Source organism: Miscanthus floridulus, chromosome 5 (assembly GCF_019320115.1).
Source record: "Miscanthus floridulus cultivar M001 chromosome 5, ASM1932011v1, whole genome shotgun sequence".
Classification (NCBI taxonomy): domain Eukaryota; kingdom Viridiplantae; phylum Streptophyta; class Magnoliopsida; order Poales; family Poaceae; genus Miscanthus; species Miscanthus floridulus.
In genome coordinates this window covers 126,351,989-126,364,126 of record NC_089584.1, presented here as the reverse complement: position 1 = coordinate 126,364,126, position 12,138 = coordinate 126,351,989, and positions in this window count along the sequence as shown.

Here is a 12,138-nt window from a genome sequence, read left to right as displayed (position 1 = left end):
TGCCACTTAGTCACCAGGTAATGAACATGTACTAAAATTTTGAGATCAATTAGAATAAGTTGATTTATTTCATAATTTTGAATTAAATAATTAATTCATAAAAGCAAATAGTAACTTTTAATGATTTAGGTTTTTGTTTGGACTTTTGGATTGAGTGATGACCTTGGGTCATTAGTTGATAATGATCCTTGGCAAATGATTTGGGTGTTGTGAAAAAGGTTTGATTAGTTTGACTTGCAACTGTACCGCGAAGGAAAGTTATATTCAAATTATTAATTTTGCATCCATCATAGAGCATCATGTTTCGTATTCCGCATCATGTTAAATATGGCATTGTTACTACGTGTAGTGAACGAAGGTGAACATGTGGTAGTTAATCAAGTCGTGGAAGAAGTTAATCCGTCTGTTGAGGTCGGATCGAATACTTGTGAAACGTCGCAGGAACTGGACTTTTCCGTCAACGAAGGCAAGCCCCGGATGCATACAACCCTACCTTGTGTTTTACAAATTAATTTCGCTTTTGCTTTCCGTTACTGCATTAAGTGGTTAGGAGTTAAGTAAGAGCCTAATTGGTGCATTACCACCCTTGTTATTCCATATTTACCATATTACCAGTCTAAAACCCGTATATGCCTAGTTTTGCTTAGCTATGCGTAGAACGATGAAAGTCGGGTGACTACCTGCCACCTGCAAGTAACAAATGGAACATTGGTTAATTTTGTTAGCATGTGATATGCGAATGTGGAGTAATAAATCTAGACCAGGCGGACTCGGTGTGTGTGAGCCACAAGACATGGAGGTCTTGTGAGCGGGTTATTTCCGCCTGTGTCGATTAAGGCACGTCCGTTGTTGAATTGTATGAGGTGAGAATTTGTAGTACTAACCACATACTCCGGTAAGCCTGAACTTGGCAATTCTATTATGAGAATGGCTACTCGTGCACTGGGAGTGGAGAGATGGCGGGAATAGCGTGTACCCACGTGGCCATGGGCTGGAATGGTGGAGTACTATGTTCTCGGGTGGCGCGGACCCGTTCTTGTTTTAGGGATCTGATGGTAGGTTGGTATATGTAGGTCGGGGACCTGCATATGTCGTGTGGTCTGGAATCCCCAGCTGGGCTTAATCGGTTCGAATCGTCGTTGCTCCTCGGTTAAGGAGACTCAACTCATTGTTCATCATCGTAGAATTAATAACCGGAATTTGAATAAGGCTTGTGAAGGTGTTGGATATGAAGTTTCATGATCTCAGTGCGGATCATGTCAGCTTTGTATATAATTCTTGAGAAGTTTTCTATATAAAGAATGTTGTTAAAAGAGCTTTTACACAAAAAACTTTGATAATTGTTAAAGCTATACCTTGAATCCCTGAGCCTGCATTACTAAGTTTATCAGTTAATATTTAGATAAGTCTTGTTGAGTACTTTCATACTCAGGGTTCGTTGACCCCTTGTTGCAGGTGAGCCTCATGAGCAGATCTATTTTGGATCGTGCTGCATGACTATCGTTTGTTCTGATGATGAGAAGTAAATGTGTGATCCTTGGGCAGGATGTTTATTTTGTGTGATATGTCTATATTAATTATGCCACTCCACTACTACTATGGTTTGTAATAATTATCGAACTTAGTTTGTAAGGTTTGAAACAACTGGTTTGTAAACTATGTTATCGTAAGACTTTCGTTGTTTTTACTCTGGTTTTGATATTTGAATAAATGTTGTAATACTGCAATGACTCTATAACGTGAACCTGCTCAGAAATCGTGGATGATTCGGGGTTCCCCGAGGACACCCGACAGTCTTTTTAAGTTATTGGAAACAGATGCATAAATGTCAAAAGTCGTCGAACAGTGACAGGTGCATGTGGGCCCTATAACTTAGGAGGTTCTGCCACAGAATGGTATCAGAGCGATCGTTACAAGGTTTTTGTTGTATTGTTTTACAAAAACTTCAAAATGATTTGGATGACTAAATTTAACTTGGTAATTTAGTCCAAATTGCTTCTGACTTATCTTATTTCTTTCTCACCATTCCCTATTTGATTAAAAGGTTTTTGTGTGGTGGAGTAGTAATCATACTATGCCCTATATAAAAATAAATGTTGTTTATGTGCATTATAAACTTTGGTGTTTTTGTTCGTAAGAACGATTCAGGCATCAGGAATAATTCACTTGTTACTTCCTTCACCTCTTAGTCTGGAGTTAAGTAGTGAGTCTGGTTTGAGGAATGTAATCCCTCTTAGCTATTTTTTTAGATTTTGATCAAATGATCTTACTTGGATTAAATTGGCTTCCTATAGTATGGCTCGTGCCAAGATGACGCCCCGTAAGTCCACTGGACCCAAAGGAGTTCCTCATCACCAACTTGCCCCTAGAAACGATGGTGCTAGCAGTAGCAGTTCTAGGCCTGATCCTAAGGCAGAGATACAGAGGATTTCCACAGAGTTAGCACAAGCTACTAGAGATAGGGCTTTGGATGCTATATAGGTGGGAGAATTACAGGATCAATTGAGGCGTCTCACCACCGCACACAGGAACTACGAAAGTATGCTAGTTCATACGGTGGAAGAAAGAAATGAAGCTTGGCATAGGGAAAATGTAGCTAGAGCTAGAACTCATGAGCTAGAATTCTATGTAGAAGATTTAGAAGAACATAATACATATCTACATGAGGAAGTTCATAGGCTTAGCAATCTACTAAATCCGAATCATGAGCCTCAAGCTGATGCCATGGACCCCGGTGTCATCCTTGCCGATGATGATGAATTGGGAGAGGAAGAAGAAGAAGATCCTGAAGAATTAGTAATGATCGATGAAAGTGATGATGAAGGCGGTAATAATTCCGGAATGGATACCGAGCCTGAAGTTTGAAGAAATTGAGGAAAAGAGTAGAGTTGTATAATAGTAGCTCTAGTTAAGTTATGTAGTTCTGTTTTCATACTCGTGGGTTTGATTGTACATTAGTAAACTCTATTTAATGTGTCTAGAGTAAGCTTTGGTACAATTCAATAAAGACATGTGAATAAAGTTTGGTTTGTTATGAGCAGATGCGTCGTACGTGGGGTTCGTTTATTCTGGGAACTTCACAAGATGAGGACGGTATTCCAGATCCACCACCAGTTCCAACCAATTTAGCTGATGCTATAACTGCACTTGTTAATGTGACGGCTGAAAATTCTCGTTTGCTTCATGAGATGGCTCAGAGTAATCAGAATCAGATGTACGGAAACCGTGGACGCCACCATAACCGCTAGGAGGCTACATATGTTGATTTCACAGACACAAGACCCCCGGTGTTCACCAAGGCAGATGAACCATTGGAGGCTGATGACTGGCTTCGAACTATGGAGCAGAAATTTGACCTTATCCCATGCACGGAGTATTAGAAACCTACGTTTGCCGCCCAACAACTTAGAGGAGCAGCAAGTGCTTGGTGGGCAAACTTAGTGGCTATGCAACCTGCTGGCATTCCAATAACTTGGGCTGAGTTCTGTACTGCCTTCAGAGCCCATTATATCCCTGAAGGAGTGATGGCTATGAAGCTAGATGAATTCCTTGCTTTGAAACAAGGAGATCAAAGCGTGATGCAGTATGTGGGAAGATTTAATCATCTGTCGCAATATGCATCCGAACATGTCAATACCGATGCCAAGAAGAAGAGGTGGTTTATGAGAGGCCTGAATACCAAGTTGCAGACTATGATGACCACTTGCACTAATGTTACTTATCATGAGGCAGTAAATATTGCAATTGCTTTAGAGTCAAAGTATCGACAGCATAAGGAGCTCAAAAAGAAAAAGAGTGTGCCATCTGGATCTTTTGGGGGAAATTAGAAGAGGCAGAGGGTGATTTATCATCCAGTATAGCATAATCGTTCTCCTTATTGTTCGCCGTAGTTCCAAGCCAGGCAACAGTCAAATGTCTGTCCTGCTATAACGTATCCGAGTTCACAATCAACCAATGCTCCTGGTGGCAATGCTCCAACATCCCAGGGTCATAACTATCTGTGCTACAATTGTGGAAGGACTGGTCATTTCTCTAGGGAATGTCCATATCCTAGGCAGGCTAATCAAAATTATCAGAAGGCCCTTGCTAATCAACAACAGGGTCAGGCACCAAACAGGAACCCCAACCAGAATGCTCAGAAGGGCAAAGATGAGAGGAAGACAGGACAAGTGTTCTATATTCAAGCTGGAGAAATTTCAGAAGGGGAGCCAGTGATGATGGGTATGTTTCCTGTTGCCAATCACCCTGCAGTTATACTTTTTGATTCCGGCGCATCGCATTTATTCATCAATAGAACATTTGTCGTGAAGCATGAAATTTCAATTGGGGCAACAAAGGAAAGTTTCTTTATACAATCGCCCGGGGGACATCTATGTACTAAGGAAATGGTATACCAGGTACCTGTAAACCTGGGTGGGCATATTTTTCCCACTACCATGATTATCCTTAAGGATCAGTATATAGATGTAATATTGGGAATGAATTGGATGTATCAGCATAAGGCTGTTATAGATGCTTTGAATAGGACCTTAAGAGTGAGTTTGCCTGATAGTAATTCTCAACTTCTTATCCAACTTCCAACCCTAAGAAGATCAGTGAGCAAGATTTGTGCAACTGTTGTCAAAGAGATTAGAGATATTCCGGTAGTGTGTGAATTTCTGGATGTCTTTCCTAAAGATTTACCCGGTCTACCACCTGATAGGGATGTACAGTTCAATATAGAGTTACAACCTGGAATAGCTCCGATTTCTCGGAGAGCTTATAGGATGCCACCTAAGGAATTGGCCGAGTTGAAAACTCAGTTACAAGAATTGATTGAGAAAGGGTTTATCCAACCTAGTTCTTCACCTTGGGGATGTCCGGCAATTTTTGTGAAAAAGAAAGATGAGACCCTAAGGTTATGTGTTGACTATCGTCCATTGAATGAAGTGACCATCAAGAATAAGTATCCATTACCTCGGATAGATCTGCTTTTTGATCAATTGGCCGGAGCCAAAGTTTTCTCCAAGATAGATTTGAGATTAGGATATCACCAAATCAAGATAAAGCCTAAGGATATTCCCAAAATAGCATTTACCATAAGATATGGGTTATATGAATACTTGGTAATGTCTTTTGGTTTGACAAATGCTCCAACTTATTTCATGTATCTAATGAACTCAGTATTCATGCCTGAGCTAGACAAGTTTGTAGTAGTGTTTATTGATGACATTTTAGTATATTCCAAGAATAAGAAAGAACATGCGGAACATCTCAGAATTATTCTGACCCGTTTGAGAGAACATCAACTATATGCCAAGTTCAGCAAGTGTGATTTTTGGCTTAAGGAAGTGCAATTTCTTGGACATGTCTTGTTAGCCGAAGGAGTTGCAGTTGATCCAAGCAAAGATTCTGGTGGACTAAAATGAAAATAGAGATTGCTAGATATATAGCAAAGTGTGATACTTGTCAAAAGGTGAAAGCTATACATTTGAGGTCTGCTGGTGAATTACAACCATTACCTATTCCATCTTGGAAGTGGGAGGATATAAGTATGGATTTTATTGTTGGTCTACCCAAGACATCAAAGTGATTTGACTCAGTATGGGTTATTGTAGATCGACTCACTAAGTCAGCACATTTTCTTCCAGTCAAGACAATATATCCTACGATCCAATATGCCAAGATGTATTTAGCAAGAATCATGAGTCTCCATGGAGTACCCAAGACTATTATGTCAGATAGAGGTACACAATTTGTCTCCAACTTTTGGAAACAATTGCATTCTTCATTGGGTACCAAACTTCTGTATAGTACAGCTTATCATCCGCAAACTGATAGACAAACTGAAAGAGTTAATCAAGTACTTGAAGATATGTTAAGGTGTTGTGTCCTTAACTATTCCAATAAGTGGGACGAATGCTTACCTTTGGCCGAGTTCTCATACAACAATAGTTATCAGGAAAGCATTAGAATGGCTCCATTTGAAGCACTCTATGGTCGTAGATGTAGGACATCATTGAGTTGGTCTGAGCCTGGAGAAAGAAGATTCTTTGGAGTTGACCTTGTGAAAGAAACAGAAGACAAGGTTAGACAAATACAGAGTAATTTGAAGATAGCTCAATCCCGACAAAAGAGTTATGCGGATAGAAGATGGAGACCATTGGTATTTACCAAAGGAGATTTTGTATATCTGAAAGTATCACCAATGAAGGGAGTTACCCGTTTTGGTGTTAAAGGAAATTTGGCACCCCGATATATTGGACCATATCAAATTTTGGAAAGGTATGGAAAAGTGGCATATCGTTTGAAGTTACCTGAACATCTTGTAGCTGTGCATGATGTGTTCCATGTTTCTCAATTGAAGAAGTGTCTCTGAGTGCCTGAACAAAATGTTGAAATTGAAGGAGTAGAACTAGAACCGGATTTAACCTATTCCGAATATCCTATCCGAGTGTTAGATCAGAAAGATCATGTTACTCGAAGACGGACAATCAAGTTCTATAAAATACAATGGAATCAACATTTAGAAGAGGAAGCTACTTGGGAATCAGAAGATTACTTGTTAGAAAAGTTTCCAGAGTTTCTAGCGTCAATATAGAATAGAGTAGTGTTAGTTGTGCTCGGTTGCTACAAGTTGTGTTTTGTAAAGGAACCTCAGCTGTTTTATAGGCAAGTTTTGGATGTTTTTGGACTGACACATTTCCTTTTCCATTACTTACCCTATGGCTTTGAATCTCGGGGAGAGATTTCTTTTAGGGGGAAGGATTGTAACACCTCGGGTGTTTAAATATTAAAATCTGACATGTCATCATATGCATTGCAAAGCATTTGGCATTTAGTGAAAGCTTTGATGTACATTTACTAAAACAAGTTTACAATTGTGTAATGAATGTTGAATTGTATTGTTTGACTCAAGTTCAATATTTGTTTGGATTTTGAATTTTTCTAGAAAACCCCGCTTTTCAACATTTAAACCCTACCCTGAAAATCCATTTCAAAATCTAAGCATATTTTGGGGTTGGGCCCAAAAGCAAAAGTGTAGAGCTTGGCAAGTTATACAAAGTTTGTTTTTGGAGTTTCTCAAGTTGTTTAGAAAAATTTTGAGTAATTCAAAAAGGCGTAATTCGTTAAATATCCCCTATTTGAATTTAAAAGATCATTTCAAAATCTAGATAGAATTAGGGGTTGGTTATAAAAGCAAAGTTGTAGAACTTTTGATTTTAAACAACTTTTATTTTTGGAAATTTTTGAGTTGCTATACAAATTTGGGAGTAATTTGAATTTGAAACCGAATGGCAAATCTGTAAATTCGGTGAACAGTACTCACCGCCCTAGCTACATGGCCGACGATCTTCGGTTTGCTTCCAGGCGCGGTCATGGCCGTCTTTGACGTCGCACTGGCACGGTGAAGGCCACAGCGCAGCTTCCTTGCGCTTCTGAGCCGCTCTACTTAGCCTTGGCCGTCGCCGTTTGCCTCGGCTCTCTTGCTCTGTTTTTCCGACGCCACGGCCATAACTCCGGCGAGCTCGTGTCGATGCCGTAGTGCTTCACCATCGCTGATAAGCTTGTCCCAGCTCCGTCTCATCCTTGCGCACCTAAATAACTAGCCCTAGTCGCTTGCCATCATCGAGAAACGCCGTTCGGCGCTTTTCTTCCTCACGGCCGGCAGCACCACCGTGGAGTGCGTGTCGCCGTGGCCGTTGTCAACGTGGAGATCGCCATTGGTTTCTCATTTTGACCACCACAGCTACCGGAGCATCGCCGTCGTCGAAGATCGCTTCGCCGTGATCGCTGTCAACATCGACCCGTGTCACCAAAGCTTATCTGGTCTCGTTCTTTGCTCCAACGTATTCGTGGTGAGCTACTGGACCTTCCCATGCCCTCTGTTTCACCGTTTTCGGCTTCATTTCGCCGGCGTAGCATAGCCGCGCTGTCGTGGCTGCCATGGCCGACGTAGTGCTCGGTCCAGTCCATAGTTAGTTAGGCTTGTGCTCAAAATGGATGCGCCTAGTCTCGGGGAGGGTGTAGGTACCTTGGCCGTCGCCGTTGGACTCATCGGCGGCGAGATATCGCCGGTCAGCGCCATCATCGCCGTAGTCAAAGCGCGAGGTAGAAGATGACAGGTGGGGTCACCATGTCAGTGACTCAGCGTTCAAATGGATTTTTCTATTTTCAGATTTGAATGAATAGTGTCTGTTTTTGTTATTTTTGTGTAGATTTATTTAGAGCTCCAAAAATTATGAAAATTTTTGAGTGACTTCTCTGTGATGTATAGTATTTAATAAAAATATGAAATAATATTTTTCAGTACTTTTTGAATGTGATAAAAATTGCTCAATTAATTAATAAATGACTTTCCATGATTTTTCTAGGCTCATTTATTTATCCAAAAATTATGAAATTTATTTTGCCACTTAGTCACCAGGTAATGAACATGTACTAAAATTTTGAGCTCAATTAGAATAAGTTAATTTATTTCATAATTTTGAATTAAATAATTAATTCATAAAAGCGAATAGTAACTTTTAATGATTTAGGTTTTTGTTTGGACTTTTGGATTGAGTGATGACCTTGGGTCATTAGTTGATAATGATCCTTGGCAATTGATTTGGGTGTTGTGAAAAAGGTTTGATTAGTTTGACTTGCAACTGTACCGCGAAGGAAAGTTGTATTCAAATTATTAATTTTGCATCCATCATAGAGCATCATGTTTCGTATTCCGCATCATGTTAAATATGGCATTGTTACTACGTGTAGTGAACGAAGGTGAACACGTGGTAGTTAATCAAGTCATGGAAGAAGTTAATCCGTCTGTTGAGGTCGGATCGAATACTTGTGAAACGTCGCAGGAACTGAACTTTTCTGTCAACGAAGGCAAGCCCTGGATGCATACAACCCTACCTTGTGTTTTACAAATTAATTTCGCTTTTGCTTTCTGTTACTGCATTAAGTGGTTAGGAGTTAAGTAAGAGCCTAATTGGTGCATTACCACCCTTGTTATTCCATATTTACCATATTACCAGTCTAAAACCCGTATATGCCTAGTTTTGCTTAGCTATGCGTAGAACGATGAAAGTCGGGTGACTACCTGCCACCTGCAAGTAACAAATGGAACATTGGTTAATTTTGTTAGCATGTGATATGAGAATGTGGAGTAATAAATCTAGACCGGGCAGACTCGGTGTGTGTGAGCCACAAGACATGGAGGTCTTGTGAGCGGGTTATTTCCGCCTGTGTCGATTAAGGCATGTCCGTTGTTGAATTGTATGAGGTGAGAATTTGTAGTACTAACCACATACTCCGGTAAGCCTGAACTTGGCAATTCTATTACGAGAATGGCTACTCGCGCACTGGGAGTGGAGAGATGGCGGGAATAGCGTGTACCCACGTGGCCATGGACTGGAATGGTGGAGTACTATGTTCTCGGGTGGCGCGGACCCGTTCTTGTTTTAGGGATCTGAGGGTAGGTTGGTATATGTAGGTTGGGGACCTGCATATGTTGTGTGGTCTGGAATCCCCAGCTGGGCTTAATCGGTTCGAATCGTCGTTGCTCCTCGGTTAAGGAGACTCAACTCACTGTTCATCATCATAGAATTAATAACCGGAATTTGAATAAGGCTTGTGAAGGTGTTGGATATGAAGTTTCATGATCTCAGTGCGGATCGTGTCAGCTTTGTATATAATTCTTGAGAAGTTTTCTATATAAAGAATGTTGTTAAAAGAGCTTTTACACAAAAGAACTTTGATCGTTGTTAAAGCTATACCTTGAATCCCTGAGCCTGCATTACTGAGTTTATCAGTTAATATTTCGGATAAGTCTTGTTGAGTACTTTCATACTCAGGGTTCGTTGACCCCTTGTTGTAGGTGAGCCTCATGAGCAGATCTGTTTTGGATCATGCTGCATGACTATCGTTCGTTCTGACGATGAGAAGTAAATGTGTGATCCTTGGGCAGGATGTTTATTTTGTGTGATATGTATATATTAATTATGCCACTCCACTACTACTATGGTTTGTAATAATTATCGAACTTAGTTTGTAAGGTTTGAAACAACTGGTTTGTAAACTATGTTATCGTAAGACTTCCACTGTTTTTACTCTGGTTTTGATATTTGAATAAATGTTGTAATACTGCAATGACTCTGTAACGTGATCCTGCTCGGAAATCGTGGATGATTCAGGGTTCCCCGAGGACACCCGACAGTCTTTTTAAGTTATTGGAAACATATGCATAAATGTCAAAAGTCGTCGGATAGTGACAGGTGCATGTGGGCCCTATAACTTAGGAGGTTCTGCCACACTAAGTCTTGTTGCCCACGCCGAATGAGGGTAGTGATGATGGTCGGCACGCGTAATACTGTTGATGTCGCTGTAGAATGTCAAGCGCACATGGGAGGTCGGGTTGGCTTCTTCAGGAAGGATGGACGTCGGTACCTGCAAAATACCATTGGTGTGTGGGGAGCCCTACCACACTAACACCTTTTCAAGCTTATCATGTGTGTTATAGTCTCTCATTGCAAGGAAAATGGAGTCCCCGGAGTTGAGCATCATATTTCAAATATCCACCACCTATTGCCAGTGGTAGAAATCAAATTGGTTTCCACATGTGGTATTTCTAAACCGATATCATCATGTTGATTTCATTTTGATATTTATATGCTTTCTCTATGCATTATATAGATTCAATTCCCTTGAGCAATAATTTGCCAAATATGCACATGCCTTGCTTTCTACCATATGTATGCATATATTTAGGGGGAGATTAATCTATATAATGTGAGAGTCAAATTTTGTGACCTATTCCACTCTACACATAAAGGTTCACAAAGTTTGACCCTCCCTTGTGCTACTAATGTCTTCCTTTTTGGTGTTTGATTCCAAAGGGGGAGAATTTAGAGGACCAAAAGCAAGCATTAATAATTTACAAGTGGTAATGGTCCGAGAAAGGGAGGATAGTGGATTATGGATTAGCCTATGTAATGGGGAGAATTTGTAGGAAGCAAGGCTTAAATCCATAATACCACATGGGGACAATTGCAAGGGCAAGATAAGTTTTTATATATAGTCTTACAAGTAGTATCTTTTAGTATCATATAATCTTGCCCCTTGCTTTGCATCCTAGCAAGTACATAGTTTTTAAATTTCAAAATTTTATTAGTTGCCTGCTTTGGTCGTGTTGTCATCAATCACCAAAAAGGGGGAGATTGTAAGGAAAATGGACCCTAGGCCCATTTACTTTAGATTTTGGTGCTTGATGACCAACACAACCAAATTGGACTAATGAATTTTCAAGTGATTGTTTTGTAGTTCAATAGGATGCAAGATGTGACTTGGACAAAGGCGATGTGATGATCCGATGATCAACACCTCAAGCAAGACCTTAGGAGCACAAGAGAAGACCCAAGATATCAAGCAAAGTCCAAGCATGAAGATAGGAACCAAGCCGCACGCAAGATCATGAAGAAACGAGTTCATAGCAACAACCAGATGCTGGACAAGACATTGACGAAAAAGCGACCAGACACTCCGATCAGAGGCTTAGCAACAGCAACAGCAATCGGACGATGGACCAGACGTTGGCGGCAAACCGACCGAACATAGGACAGTAGCTTCCGATCGAGTACAGAGAGGTTCCAGAGCAGCGAACTTGCGACCGGACACGTCCGGTGGCAAGTGACCGGACGCTGGCAGCGTCCGATCAGTTGTTCGCGGCTCCAATGGTTGGGACGACCGGACACGCCCGATCAGGATGACTCTAGTGTCCGGTCAGTAGCAGAAAAGTAGGATTTCATCCCCAATGGCTACTTTCTTAGTGGGGCTTATAAATACAACCCCCAACGGGCCATTTGGTAAGTGTGGAGCTAAGGAAACATATCAAGGGTGTTGATACACCATTTTAGTGATCTCCACTTGCATAGTGCTTAGTGTTTTATTAGGTGATTAGCGTAGGTGCTTTGTGAAGTGCTTAGGTTGATTAGACCACCGCTTATGCGCTTGCTCTAGGTTTAGGCCTAGTGTTTAGTGAGGTTTGCATACCTCTTACCACTCGGTGCTTGCATGCACCATTGTTGTACATCGGAGGGGCTTATAGTCTTAAGAGATCACACCAACCGCGTTTGTGGTGTGGCCACCACCGTGTACCGGAGGGAACAGGGC